This window comes from Myodes glareolus, chromosome 7, assembly GCF_982192425.1.
Source record: "Myodes glareolus chromosome 7, mMyoGla1.1, whole genome shotgun sequence".
NCBI classification, from domain to species: Eukaryota; Metazoa; Chordata; class Mammalia; order Rodentia; family Cricetidae; genus Myodes; species Myodes glareolus.
The window spans coordinates 88,209,965-88,222,448 of NC_142032.1; the positions used below are offsets into that span (position 1 = coordinate 88,209,965).

The following is a 12,484-nucleotide window of genomic DNA, read 5'->3' on the forward strand; positions in this document are numbered from 1 at the left end:
ACAGTACAATCAGCCTCTTGTGGCTTGCCAGTGAAATTTAAGTAATGGGTCAGCCTTTCCACTGCTTCCCTCTTAGTCAGGAAGTTCGCCCGTGAATCTAACCTAAATCTCATCTGCTGCATTTTAAATCCTCACTGCTGCTGGCTCCTCTCAGTGAAGTGGAGCAGAACAGTGCACACCATCTTCGAGCAGTCCAGCTTAACTGCGGCCACCAGCCTTATGTTACCCTGGAGGGGACTTGAGGGGCTCTGGCTAATGCTGTCACGACTGGGAGGGCGGTCTCCGCATCAAGTTGCCACTGATAACACCAGGTAGGGTTTCTGCATCCCAGAGAGGCCTTTCTGTAGAGGCCACCGTCCAGACCTCCCCTGCCATCCACAGAGCTTACGGGGCAGTTATCATGCAGGCGCTGTGTGACGCTGTGGGAAAAGATATGGTTGGGGCAGCCGATGGAATTGACTCCCAAGCTAGCTGACTGAGCTATCGGTATACCTTGAAGAAGGATGCTCCCAAAGGGATGGGCGTAAGGTTCGTTCTGGTCTCGGGACAGCTCTTGTAAATGCAAGAAGCTGGGTCCAGCCTGGGCCACCCACCTTTTCCAAATAGCAGCTGGAAACAGGCTGGGCCAACTCTCTTAGCCAGTGTCCTTCATCAGGAGACCCCAGCTTTATATCCAGAAAGGAACATGCTATTGTGGAAGGGAGATGCTTGCAGAAAGCTGTAACTTCGAGGGCAGCCAGAGTGCCATTTGTGGTCCACTTGGGCATTTTAGAATTGGCTGACAACAGCCCCATCAGGGTGGAGCAAATCTCTGAGGATAGAGTTCAGGACTAGAGGCCCCCAGCCCCTGGGGGATTACCTGCTCTAAGAGGTGGAGTCAGTGTCCTCAGGGACCTGGTCCAGGCTGGCTAGCCTCCTCCAGCTGCGTGCTGCCCTTCCCTACCTGGGCACCAGCAGACGCCGCCTCCTTGTGAGCACACTGATGCTATGCTTGGGTAAATAATCCTAAAAGGAGATGCTAGTTCTTACAAGGTACTATTTCCTACTTTGGTGCTTGGCACAATCTAATGCTGGGCTGAAATAAAACCAGTGTCTCCTGTGCTCCCACCTTAACCAGCCACACCAGGCTGTCACCCCCCCTTTCAAGAGTGCTCCTTTCTGCCTCCTTTCTTTGTTAGCCCAGGGTCACTTCTATGCTGAATGTCCCTGGTGCTTAACTCTGAGTCGGAGCCCAAGATCCCCACTGCAAAGTCTGTGCCCATAAATGCTATCTCTGGCTATACTATACTTAGGATCCCTGGGGAAGATGTCTGGGACCTGTTGCAGAGGTTCTGTTTTGGACTAGGGTATCGTTTTACCAAAAACAAAAAACAAAACAAAAAAACCAACAAAAACAACAACAACAAAAAAACTCTCAGTGGTCCTAATGCACTCTGATTCTCCTAAAGTTATGAGTAAGGAGTGCCTGCCACCTGCCACATCCCATCAGCGCTGTCCTTTACGGGAAGACGAGCATCTGAGACCCAAGTTGCCTACAGCAGAAGTTTGTTTCATATGAACTTGGGAAAAAGAAGGGGGAATGATAGGTGAAAGCCCAGGCTTTCCTGAGTTGCGTCGGCTTGCTGGGATGCCTTTGTGGATATCCCCTTGGAGGCCATGCTCCAACTGTGTTGCTCTGCCTGGCAATTGAGCAGGTGATGTGGGCAGGATGAGGATGCTTAATTCAGGTCAAAAGATGAAAAAGAAGAAATAGGATATCCATTTGCCTCTCCGTGGTTCTTCAGCCAAGACCTGGAATCCCTCCCCTTTTCTTTTCTTTTTCTTTTCTTTCTTTTTCTTTTCTTTTTAGCTCTTTGGAGGGTGAGGATAAAGCTGTAATACCAGACCGTAAGTTTTTGATTTGTGCCTTAGAGAAAAGACAAGTCAAAGGATTGGGTGCCTGCAGCGTGGTGGCACTCTTCCACCCTGAGGCTCGGGTCAGCCAGCTTCCTGGAGAATGTTGTGGATACCTTTCCCCAAATGAGTTAAGGGGGGCAAATTACTGCATGGGTGGTGTCCTTTGCCATGCTTGGATGTGTCCACGCATCTTTCTGTGACTAGCTCATGACTGTTCTCCATGGCTGAGCATCTCTGAGTGCTTGTGGCTGGAGCTTTGCTGTGTGGACTGTTTTTGTAGGCAGCGGCTCCTTTCATCTGCTGGGCTGCCCCAGCCCTCATAGCCTTGCAGAAGCTGGCACTCCCTGGAGGAAGAAAGCCCTTGTCACCTCTAGGCTAGCAGTGGGGTGCCAGTGTTCCCAGACTTGCAACTCTTGCCTAGAAAGATTGAGAGTCACCTGCCCACCTGCACCATTTCAGGCTGCAGTTTGCCGGTTACCTGCAATCACAGCCAATGCCCCGGTGGTGGTGACTACTGCAGATTTTCTAGGAATAGATTTTATATTTTAGGGAGACTCCAAAGCCATTGTTTGGGCCCAAGAACGTTTGAGAATTACTATGTCACATTGTCCCCTATCTTGTTTTATAGTAGAGAAATGCAATGTGGTTAACTTGCCCAAGAACCTGGAAGACTAACACCATCATATCAAATTTGTGTAATGTTCACACCTTTGAGAAGCCTGGTCCATCTTTCTGCTGCTCTTGTTTGCTGAGATCATTGTCTGGAAGCAGACTATTCCCTGTTGTGGGGAGCTGCCCTCTATACTAAGGAATGATGTGTGTGTGTGTGTGTGTGTGTGTATACACCATATATTTGTAAGTATGAAAAATGTCTCCAGTGTTGCCAAACATCCACTGGGTGAAAATCATCCCAGTCAAGACCACTAGTTTTGTGGGAGAAGCTGTGACTCTGCTGCTCCCTGATAGCTTTATATTTGGGGATTTTACTTTTATAATTTGCATAATTGGCTTCTTCCCGGCTTGGCTAATGCACAGGGTTGCATACATAAATAAAAGTCACACTGCATATGAGCTCTCCCTTCATCTACGTCTTGGCCCATGGAGGAAGGCATAAATCGATTTGGAAAGACCTCTTGCTTTGGATTCTAGTCTGTGGCTTCTCTGCCAGCCCTGTGCTTCCCAGCTATATGATCTTGGGCAAGTCGCTTCCCCTTCTCCCTGTGTCTTGCCGTAGATGATTTTGATGAAAAGAAGTGTTTGTTGTCAGTGAGAATGAAGTGACACCTTGCATGTGGAAATGTTTATAAAACATTACTCATCTATTAAGTGGCAATGATAAAATTCAGGTCTAATTACCACCACTTGAGATTTCTTAGGTTTGAAAGTGCAGAGCTCAGCACAGTGATTCTAGTTGTGATATTGGCCAAGTATATTACGCTTCATCTTCTGCCCATGGAGTTTTATCTTCTCCCTTCTCACCTTAAATTTAATCTTCCTCTTCTCCCAGGTGACTATTGCAAGGCCCTCTGGAGCCCATTGTCTTGCACGACTGATCAGTTGGTTTTTCATTTGACCGACAGAAACCAGTTTTCATTTTTTTATTTATTTTTCTTTTTATGGTGAATTTCTGAAAGGCTGTCAAATGTCTTATAAAAACCAAGCCACCGACAGACACCTCCGAGGGTCAGGTGAGAAGCCGGCATGAGCCTGCAGAGATGCTCTTAGGTAAACCTGGAGCAGACTCCACTCACGTCGTCTTTCCACTGGCAGGTGAGAAAACAGCCCAGAGGTGGACTGCATCCGAGTGTCACAGGGCAGGGTGGGACGGAGGCCCAGGCGCTCCAGGTTCTAAGGCTCTGGTGTGACAGCGGCACCTTCCAGCTGCTGCGTCAGACAGTGGGGTGGGTCAGGAAGGACATGCAGGCCGCCGTAGCTGCTCTCAACCCCCTCAAGTGCTGCTCTGTAGGTCTTGTGAAACAGTCTTGCTCCAGTAACTTATGGATGGGACTTTATCAGAATATACTTGACACATGTGTGATTGTCTTAGAACATGGGGGAAGGCAAGAAGATAAAAGGGGCTGGGTGGTGGTGGTGCATGCCTTTTATCCCAGCACTTGTGAGGTAGATACAGGTGGATCTCTGTGAGTTCGAGTCTAACCTGGATCTACAGAGAGAGCCAGGACAGAGAAAAACCAGAAAACAACAACAACAACAACAACAACAACAAAGGTTCCTATGAGGATGGATGCCGGGCAAAAATAATGGTCGTGGGAGCTGACATCTTTTCATTCTCCCCACATCCTTGAGCCTTGGAGTTAACTAAGTTAACCCTTAGTTAGGGTTAACTCCTGCTGCGCTGAAACACCGTGACCAAAAGCAGTGTTGGGAGAAAAAGATGTACTTGGCTTACATATCTTGAATCATAATCCAGTGAGGGAAGCCAAGGCAGGAATTGAAACCTGGCAGGAACCTGGCTGGAAGCAGGAGCTGATGTAGCGGCCATGGAGGAGGAGTGCTACTTACTGGCTTGTTCCTCATGGCTTGCTCAGCCTGCTTTCTAATCAAACCCAGGACCACAGTGGGTGGATTGAGCCTTCCCACATCAATCACTCATCAAGCCCTCCAGGCCATATGCACAGCCTTCAGATGTCTTCTCAGCTGAGGTTCCGTCCTCTCAGGAGACTCTAGTTTATGTCAAACTGACATAAAAACTACCCAGCCCATTTGACCAGTTTCTTCTACTGAGAGTTGCTCTGATAATGAGACCTTTCATGTTAGTGGTGATATGACTGATACTTATGGTTGAGTGTTGTTTATGCCAGTGCACATGTGGTCAGCCATTACTGCACACCTCATTTCATCCACCCATCACCTCACAGGGAAGGCAAGGTACTCTCTCCATTTTGAAAGTGAGGAAGCAGGTTGAATGGCATACTTAAAGTCACACAGTGGGAGAAATGAGAATTGGATCCCTACCGTTCGTGAAGCTGGCATGGCCTCCTTCCTACCCTGCAGTTACAGTGCCCCCTGCAGATCGGCCCCACTCATCAGTAGATGCTTACTGGTTTCTATGTTCGTGTGCCTGGACGGCTGTTGCAAAATGCTGGGTGGCCTAAGCAACATAAGTGTTTTCTGCCTGGAGGATAATGGTCAAGGTGTCCATGTGTTTGTCCTCTGAGATCTGTGTCCTAGACTTGCAGGCTGGAAGTTAATAGTCAAGGTGTCCATATGTTTGACCCTGGAGACCTGTGTCCTAGGCTTGCAGCCTGGAGGCTAGTGGTCAAGGTGTCCATATGTTTATTGTCAGAGACCTATGCCCTAGGCTTGCAGGCTGAGACCACCTACTTCTTCTAGTTGTCAGCTCTTCTTCCTCTCTTAAGAGCCCAGTTATATATGTCTTACTTGTTTTGAGACATGGTCTCTCTGTGCTGTCCGGGCTCTGTCGACCTTTAGAGCTCAAGAAATCTTTTTGCTCCAGTCTTGTGAGCAGCTGGAACTTCAGGTGCCATTGCCATGTCTAGTCTAGGGTTCAAATTCCAGCTCAGTGACCTTTTGAGTGATCTCTCCTCTGAATATGACTATATTCTAAAGTCCAGTGGGGGAGGACTTCAAATGTGAATTTTATTAGGGGACATGGGTCAGCCCACAGCAGTCCCCTGTGTGTCAGGTAGCCATTTTGTTGGGTGACACCCAGCTTGGTAAGCTGCTGTTTGACCCCTGCTGGCAGTACTAAGAGCCTCAAGACTACCTGCTGTCAGGAACCACACCTTTATCCACAAGGTCTATATCTACCTGGGCAAACCTGTAACCTTCTAGAACCTCATCTTCCCTACTGTGGAGTGGAGTCAGGTCTGCCTTGGATAGATGAAATTCTTCCAATTAAAAGTGATGAGGCCAGGGGACACTCCTGTAATCCCAGCATTCGGGAGGCAGAGGCTGGCTGATCTCTGTGAGTTCAAGGCCAACCTGGTTTACATAGTGACTTCCAGGACAGCTAGGACTATGTAGTGAGACCCTGTCTTAGAGGACAGTGGGGAGAAGATGGACTGTAAGTGTTGAGCTCAGAGGGGTCTAACTTACACCCAGTGCTTGATCCATGGCCCCTGGGGTTCTGGGGACGTGACTTAGAACCGGGTAAAACCCACGACTGAGAACTGACCCTCTCAGCCGGCTTCTCCAGGACTATTTCTGCTTCTATATCCTGTTGGGGGACATGAGCAAAAGAGCTGCTGGCGGCTGTTTCTTGTAGATGCAGAGACTGTGTCCTGCTGTCTACCAGGAGTGAGAGTGGGATGGAGGCTGAGATGGCTTAAAAGGAAATTGCCTAACAGATGTTTGGGTTATGGTGACCTTGAGGAAAGTAGTTTGAGAGTCATTTTCACTAAGATAGAAGTATTACTTCAGTGTACAAGGAGTCAGAGAGTCAAGAAATTGGGGGCTACAGCAATGGCTCGATGGTCTAGAATGCCTGTTCTCCTTACAGAGGATCCAGGTTCAGTTCCCAGTACACTTGGCAACTCACAACTATCTGTATGTAACTCCAGTTCCAGGATGTCTAACATACTAACATACTCTTCTGGCCACTGCAGGTACCAGATATGCCAGATATGCCCGCAAAATATTCATACATATAAGACAATAATTGAGAGGGGGCCAAGACGGAGGGGCGGGGAACTAGAGGGATGGCTCAGTGATTAAGAACGGGAAATGTTCTTTCTCACGGAGGATCCATGTCAGGTGCCACAGCCATCTTTAACTAACACTCTAAGGGATACCATGCCCTCTTCTGAACTCATGTGTGCCTGCACTCACATGCACACCATTAGAGAAAATCTGATTTGTTTTTAAAAGAAGGAAACCAGACCTGGTTATACACAACATACTCTTAGCACTTAGGAGGCTGAGACCAGAGAATTGTTATGAAAATCAAGTCAGCAAAGACTCAAAAGCTTAAAATAATAAAACAATTAAGCAAATAAACAGGTGAAGCATCCATGTTCATTTCACTCTATGTGCTTCAGGAAAAGGCTGAAAAGGCATCCCTGTTTAGAGTAGGTGTACTCGATATGGTGCAGTGTGGCCGGGTGCGTGGCATGGGTAAACTGCCTTCAGCCACCCTGGACACACAGCCCCATGCTTTCTTTCCCTTGCTGCATCCTCTGCTCTTATCTAAACATTTCATATACTCTCTCATTTTAAAGGCCAAAAACCTTTGCAAGCAGTATGTGCAAAATGTACTTATGAATTTTAATTCTTACATAAATAACAGGTGGCAGAACACCAGATTAGTATCACTGGCGGTGGTTATGGATAATTTACATCTTTATGGCTCCCCTCCCTCCTTATCCCATTTCTTCCCTTTCTTTTCTGCTTTACTTCCGTCCTTTTTCAGGACTCGGAGTGTCCCCAGGCTGCCCTCAAGCCCCTGAGTAGCTGAGGATGGCCTCGAACCTCTGATTCTTCTACCTTTATTTTCCGGATCCTGGGGTTACTCCTGGTTTGTGTGGTGCTGGGGATCAAGCCCTGGGCCTTGTATGTGCTAGGCCAGCCCTCTGCTAACTGAGCCACATCCCAGCCTGCTTTATTTTCTGAATTTTCCACAGTGAGCGGGATCTTCACAGAAACCAACAGAAGAGATAGAATCCATAATTTCAGAGTGTTAGAATCAGCATTTCTTGGTCTGCCTTTATCCATTCATTTCTTGTATTTCATAAACATAGTTGAGGGTGTGTGGGTGTATGTATATCTTATTTGGCAACTGTATACATGTACATAATGCATTTTAATTCTATTCATCCCCCATTTCCCTCTCAGGTCCCCTCATTTCCTATGGACCCATCTTCCCATGGTTCACAGAGTTTAATTATTGCTGCTTGTGTGAGCATGGGCAGGACTCACTAGTGGCTATAACACTGAGAAAAATGATCCCCCTCTCCCAGCAGCCAACTGCCAGTAGTCCTCAGTTAGGGACAGGGCCTTAGATCCTCTCTCTCCATCCTTGCTGGAATGTTGACAGGGAGGGAGCTCCCACCTCTGTTATAACTTGATTTTCTATGTCCTGCAGCCAAAATGTGTGGTGTCTCCAGCGGTCGGGTCTTGCCATCTAGGAGGCTATGTTTTAGATACACTATGATCTTGCCTGGTTTTCATTGAGTAAGCACTTAAGCTTGGAATCTCTAGGTTATTCAGTCAAATAGAAAACACCTTTGATATAGCCCTTTTTTTGAGGGTCAGACACATAGGTAATTTCCATTCTTTCACCGTAAAGACAGCGTAAATCCATGCTGACAAACTTATGAAGCAGACTATAGAAATGTTCATCTGGAAAAAAATTATGGTGAAATTTGAGATTTTATATTCTGTTAATAGGGATATAGTAGGCCCCCAGCACTTGCTTGTGTCTAGTGAATGAGGGACATAGTAGAACAATGTATTCCTATAGAATTGCAGATAACTTCAATAAGTGCTAACAGGAAAAAAAATGAGGACTTTTTAAAAATACGAAACACTTTACAAATTTGCATGTTATCCTCATGCAGCAGCCATGCTAATCTTCTCTGTATTCTTCCAATTTTAGTATATATGCTCCTGTGTTTAAAAAAATATAGCTATTTTATTTTATGTGAATGGATGCTTTGCATGCATCTGAGTTAACCAAGTGAGTGCAATGCCCATGGAGGCCAGAAGAGGGCATCACATCCCCAGAACCCGAGTTACAGACATTAGCAACTGTGTGGGTGCTGGTAACTGAACCCAGGTCTCTGCAAGAGCAACAAGTGTTCTTAACTGCTGAGCTCTCTCTCTCAAGCCTCAGGAACAAGGGGATTGTTTTAAGGCATTGATGGCCTGTCCAGAGGAACCTCAGTAGAAATGGAAAAGTGCAAGGCTGTCACACATTGACAATTTCAAGGGCTTGGGAAGGCTCTGCCATTTCATCTGTTAAAAACACCAGGGTAAATAGTGATCTGCACAGGGATATAGAGCTTGCTCTGGCTTTGGGCCTTGCAGACCAGTCAAGTGGCAGCAGTATGTTCTGGGTCTCCAAAGCAGGGAATCCAGTGGGAAGAACAAATGCCAGAGGGTTGATTGCTCTCTGACTGAGCACTGTCCAAATAAATGCCTTCTGGAACCATGTCAACTTGTGGGAGAAGGCTTTTCTCTTTCTTTTTGGCTTGACTCTTCTTTGGGTGTTGAACGGCAAACAGACTTTCTCTGTTAAGTGTGTCTTGTTATTCTTACCTGTGGTGTGGTATAATTTAGACCTTAGTCTTTACTCTGAATTTGAAGCCACTGCTCTCCTTCCCTTTCTGCTCTGAGCTGTGTACATGGCAAGAAGCGTGCATAGAGGAGACTTTCCCCTCTTCACAACTTGAAGAGAAAGCAGCATTCTTTAGGACCCCTAGCAAAGAGATTTTTAAAAAAAAAATAGCCTAAAGAGATGCCATGCAGTGGACTCCAAGGGTTGTGGGAAGCTTAGCTAGCCAGCCCTCTGCAACTCTCACCTTCCCCAGGAGCCTCTGGGGAAGGGGCTCCACCTTCCCCCACGTGATGCAGATCCCAAATACACTCTCGTTTGTTCACTCATCCTTGTGACTTGTTCGGCCAGTTATCCATCACTTGATGTTCGTGTGCAATGCAGTGTCTGGCTATCCCGATATCCAGTGAGTAAGACCTGCTTCCTTCCTGTTCAGTTAGAATTCAGTGAGGTAGCAGGCTTAACATGATTTCAAAATCACTTATTACATATATTTATTTGTACCTATGTGTGTGTGTGGAGGGGGGTTGGTTCTTGGATCAGTATTGAATGGGAGAAGAGCAAGTTCAAAACTGACTTTGACAGTGATAACTAAGAGGAATTGAAAATGGGCTATTCTAATTGTGGGTCTGTCCTCTGCTCCTCCCCACTCCCTGCCCTGTGTTTTCAATTTCTGCCAGTTATAGTTTCTCCCTGTGTGTTGAACTGTTTGAAAGGATTTACGGGTTACAAAGTGTTAACATCAAGCTTGTTAGTAACTGTTGTGTGCTGGGCATGTGTGTCCAGCTGTGTGTTAGACACACTGTATCTCAGTGTTCCCTCTCCGGTAGTTAGGTTACTATCTGCATGTAAATCAGAAATAGAAAGCTCATAAAAAGTGACTTGCCCAGGATAGTTCACCTATGAAAGACATTTGAATTCAGATAGTGGTCCTATCCAAAGGACTTGCAATTAAAATTTTAATATGTATTTATTTCTATTTGATGTTTGAGTATTTTGCTCACATATGTGATTTGTACAGCATGTGTGTGCAATGGTGTCAGAGGCCAACAGAGGGTGTCGAATCCCCTGGGACTAGAGTGAACAGCTGATTATGAATTACCACACGGTGATCCGGAATCTGGGTCCTCTGAAAGAACTGCCAGTGCTCTTTACTGCTGAGCCATCTCTCCAGCCCCTAGGACTTGTCCTTTTTTTTTTTTTTAAGCTTAGTTGGGTTAAATAAGATATATAAATGTTCATTGAGCACTCAGGAAGATGCCCAATAAAGGCTGTTAACTATTGAGGAAAGTGTGATGACTCTTGACACACAGATGTCTCTACAGTAGTCTTGCTGTCTGCTGGTATGTGTCTCAAGATTCCGATGCTACCTTCCATCACAGATGGTACTCATCACCACCATCACTCTCGGGATGGTGAACCCATCAATTCTGTGCTTCTTCCCTTGTACCTGCAGTGGCACCACATAGCACCAGAGTACAGCTGTCTGCCCTCACACCCTGCTGCCTCCTGCCCATGCTATTCTCGTGTTCCTTTCTAGAACAGGGTCTCTTTTGTAGGTCAGGTTGACATAGAGCTTGTGATTCTCCCATCTCAACCCCCCAGGCGGCTGGGGATTCTGGATGTGCACCATTGTGTCCAACTTTGCGTCATGTTCCTTGCTGCCTGTGGCTGTTACTAAGTAAAACATCAGTTACTTGAGCATTAAGTGTTATGATGCTGAGATAGTTCATGTGACAACCAAGGAGATGCCAGGTATGAATGAAGAGGTCACATGTACGACATGGATTCCATGGACAAAGAGTGATTCACATCTGAGATGGGATGAAGCACACAGTGCAAGATTTTATTGTGTGATTTAGAACAGCAAACAGCTTCAAACTTAAGAATTGTTCATTTGTAAAAATTTTCCATTTAACATTTTGGGGTTATAGTTGAGAGTGAGTACCTGAAAATGTGGAAGGTGAAAACTCATATTGGGGCACTCTACATTTTATTTATTTGTTTGTTTGTTTTTTGGATTTTGGTTTTCAAGACAGGGTTTCTCTGTGTAGCTCTGGCTGTCCTGGAACTAGCTCTTGTAGACCAGGCTGGCCTTGAACTCACAGAGATCCTCCTGCCTCTTCCTCCCAAGACATGCACCGTCCATATTCTGCATTTTAAAGATGAATAATTCATGTGGGGGAGCCACTGAAGAAACCAGTCTGATGCGTCTTAAAAGTATAAATGTAGAATTCCCATAAAACTGATGAATTCCACTCCCAGGAGAATGAGAATGTAGGTTTCCACAGGAACCCCTTGTCCACAGCAGCGTTATCTGTGGCATCCTAAAAGTGAATATAGTCTACCCTGATGTCTGCCAACTGAGTGAAAAATGTGATATATCTCTGTTCAATGAAATATTGACAACAAAAGGGAGCAAAATTTTGGGAATGCTATAAAGATGAGCCTTAGCAGGTTTATTCTAAGTGATATGATTCTGCTAATATTCAGAAGAGGAAAAGCTAATGAAGGTAGAAAGTAGATTAATTGTTGCCTGGGGATGGAGTGAGGGAGTGATGGCTAGAAGATTGGGTAGAAGGTCTTTTTAATTTTATTTTTTGAGATAGGGTCTTGATATTACTCAGGCTGGTCTTATATTCAACTGGTTCTTTGTCTTAGCTGCATCTACAGACATAAGGCAAGATACCAATGTGGGATAGGGATGTGTTTTTCGTGGGGCAAACTGACGTGATGACTGTACCACTAGGACTGGGTCTATGGGACACAGGCATGGTACCAGTGTGGGATAGGGGCGTGTTCTTAGTGGGGCAAACTGATTGACGTGATGACTGTAACTCTCGGAATGTACTCAAAGCTGTTATATTGAACTTATAAAACAGAGCCTTGATTGACTTGTGAACTGTATCTCAATAAAGCTGTTCTTGGCCAGGCAGTGGTAGCTCACGCCTTTAATCCCAATACTTAGGAAGCAGAGGCAGGTGGAGCTCTGTGAGTCCGAGGCCAGTCTGGTCTACAAGAGTTAGTTCCGGGACAGGCACCAAAGCTACAGAGAAACCCTGTCTTGAAAAACCAAATCAAGCCAAACCAAACCAAACCAAACCAAACCAAACCAAACCAAACCAAAAAAACTCAAACAACTATCCTCTATGCTCTTTCCACCCCAACAAACAGGCCAGAAAGGATCTTGCTCACCTAAATGATGGTAGAATTGAGAAGAGAGTGATTAAGTTCCACACATTTTTTTTTTAAACTTTTGGCTTTTATTAGTTTAGCTTCAACAAAATCTGCTGGGGAAAAAGGGCTTGCTTTAGCACAAAATTAAACATTCAG

General features: G+C 45.7%; 1 protein-coding gene and 1 non-coding gene across 9 annotated transcripts in view; one reads left to right on the forward strand and one right to left on the reverse strand.

The window, feature by feature from the left end:
* The window catches only part of Plekha7 (pleckstrin homology domain containing A7), a 187,110-nt gene that overhangs the window by 81,258 nt on the left and 93,368 nt on the right, over positions 1 to 12,484 (forward strand). The gene's annotated exons all lie outside the window — the stretch shown is intronic.
* LOC125417234 (U6 spliceosomal RNA) lies at positions 8,391 to 8,500 on the reverse strand. Its single transcript, XR_007237084.2, has one exon. It is a non-coding gene; the product is annotated as a U6 spliceosomal RNA (small nuclear RNA).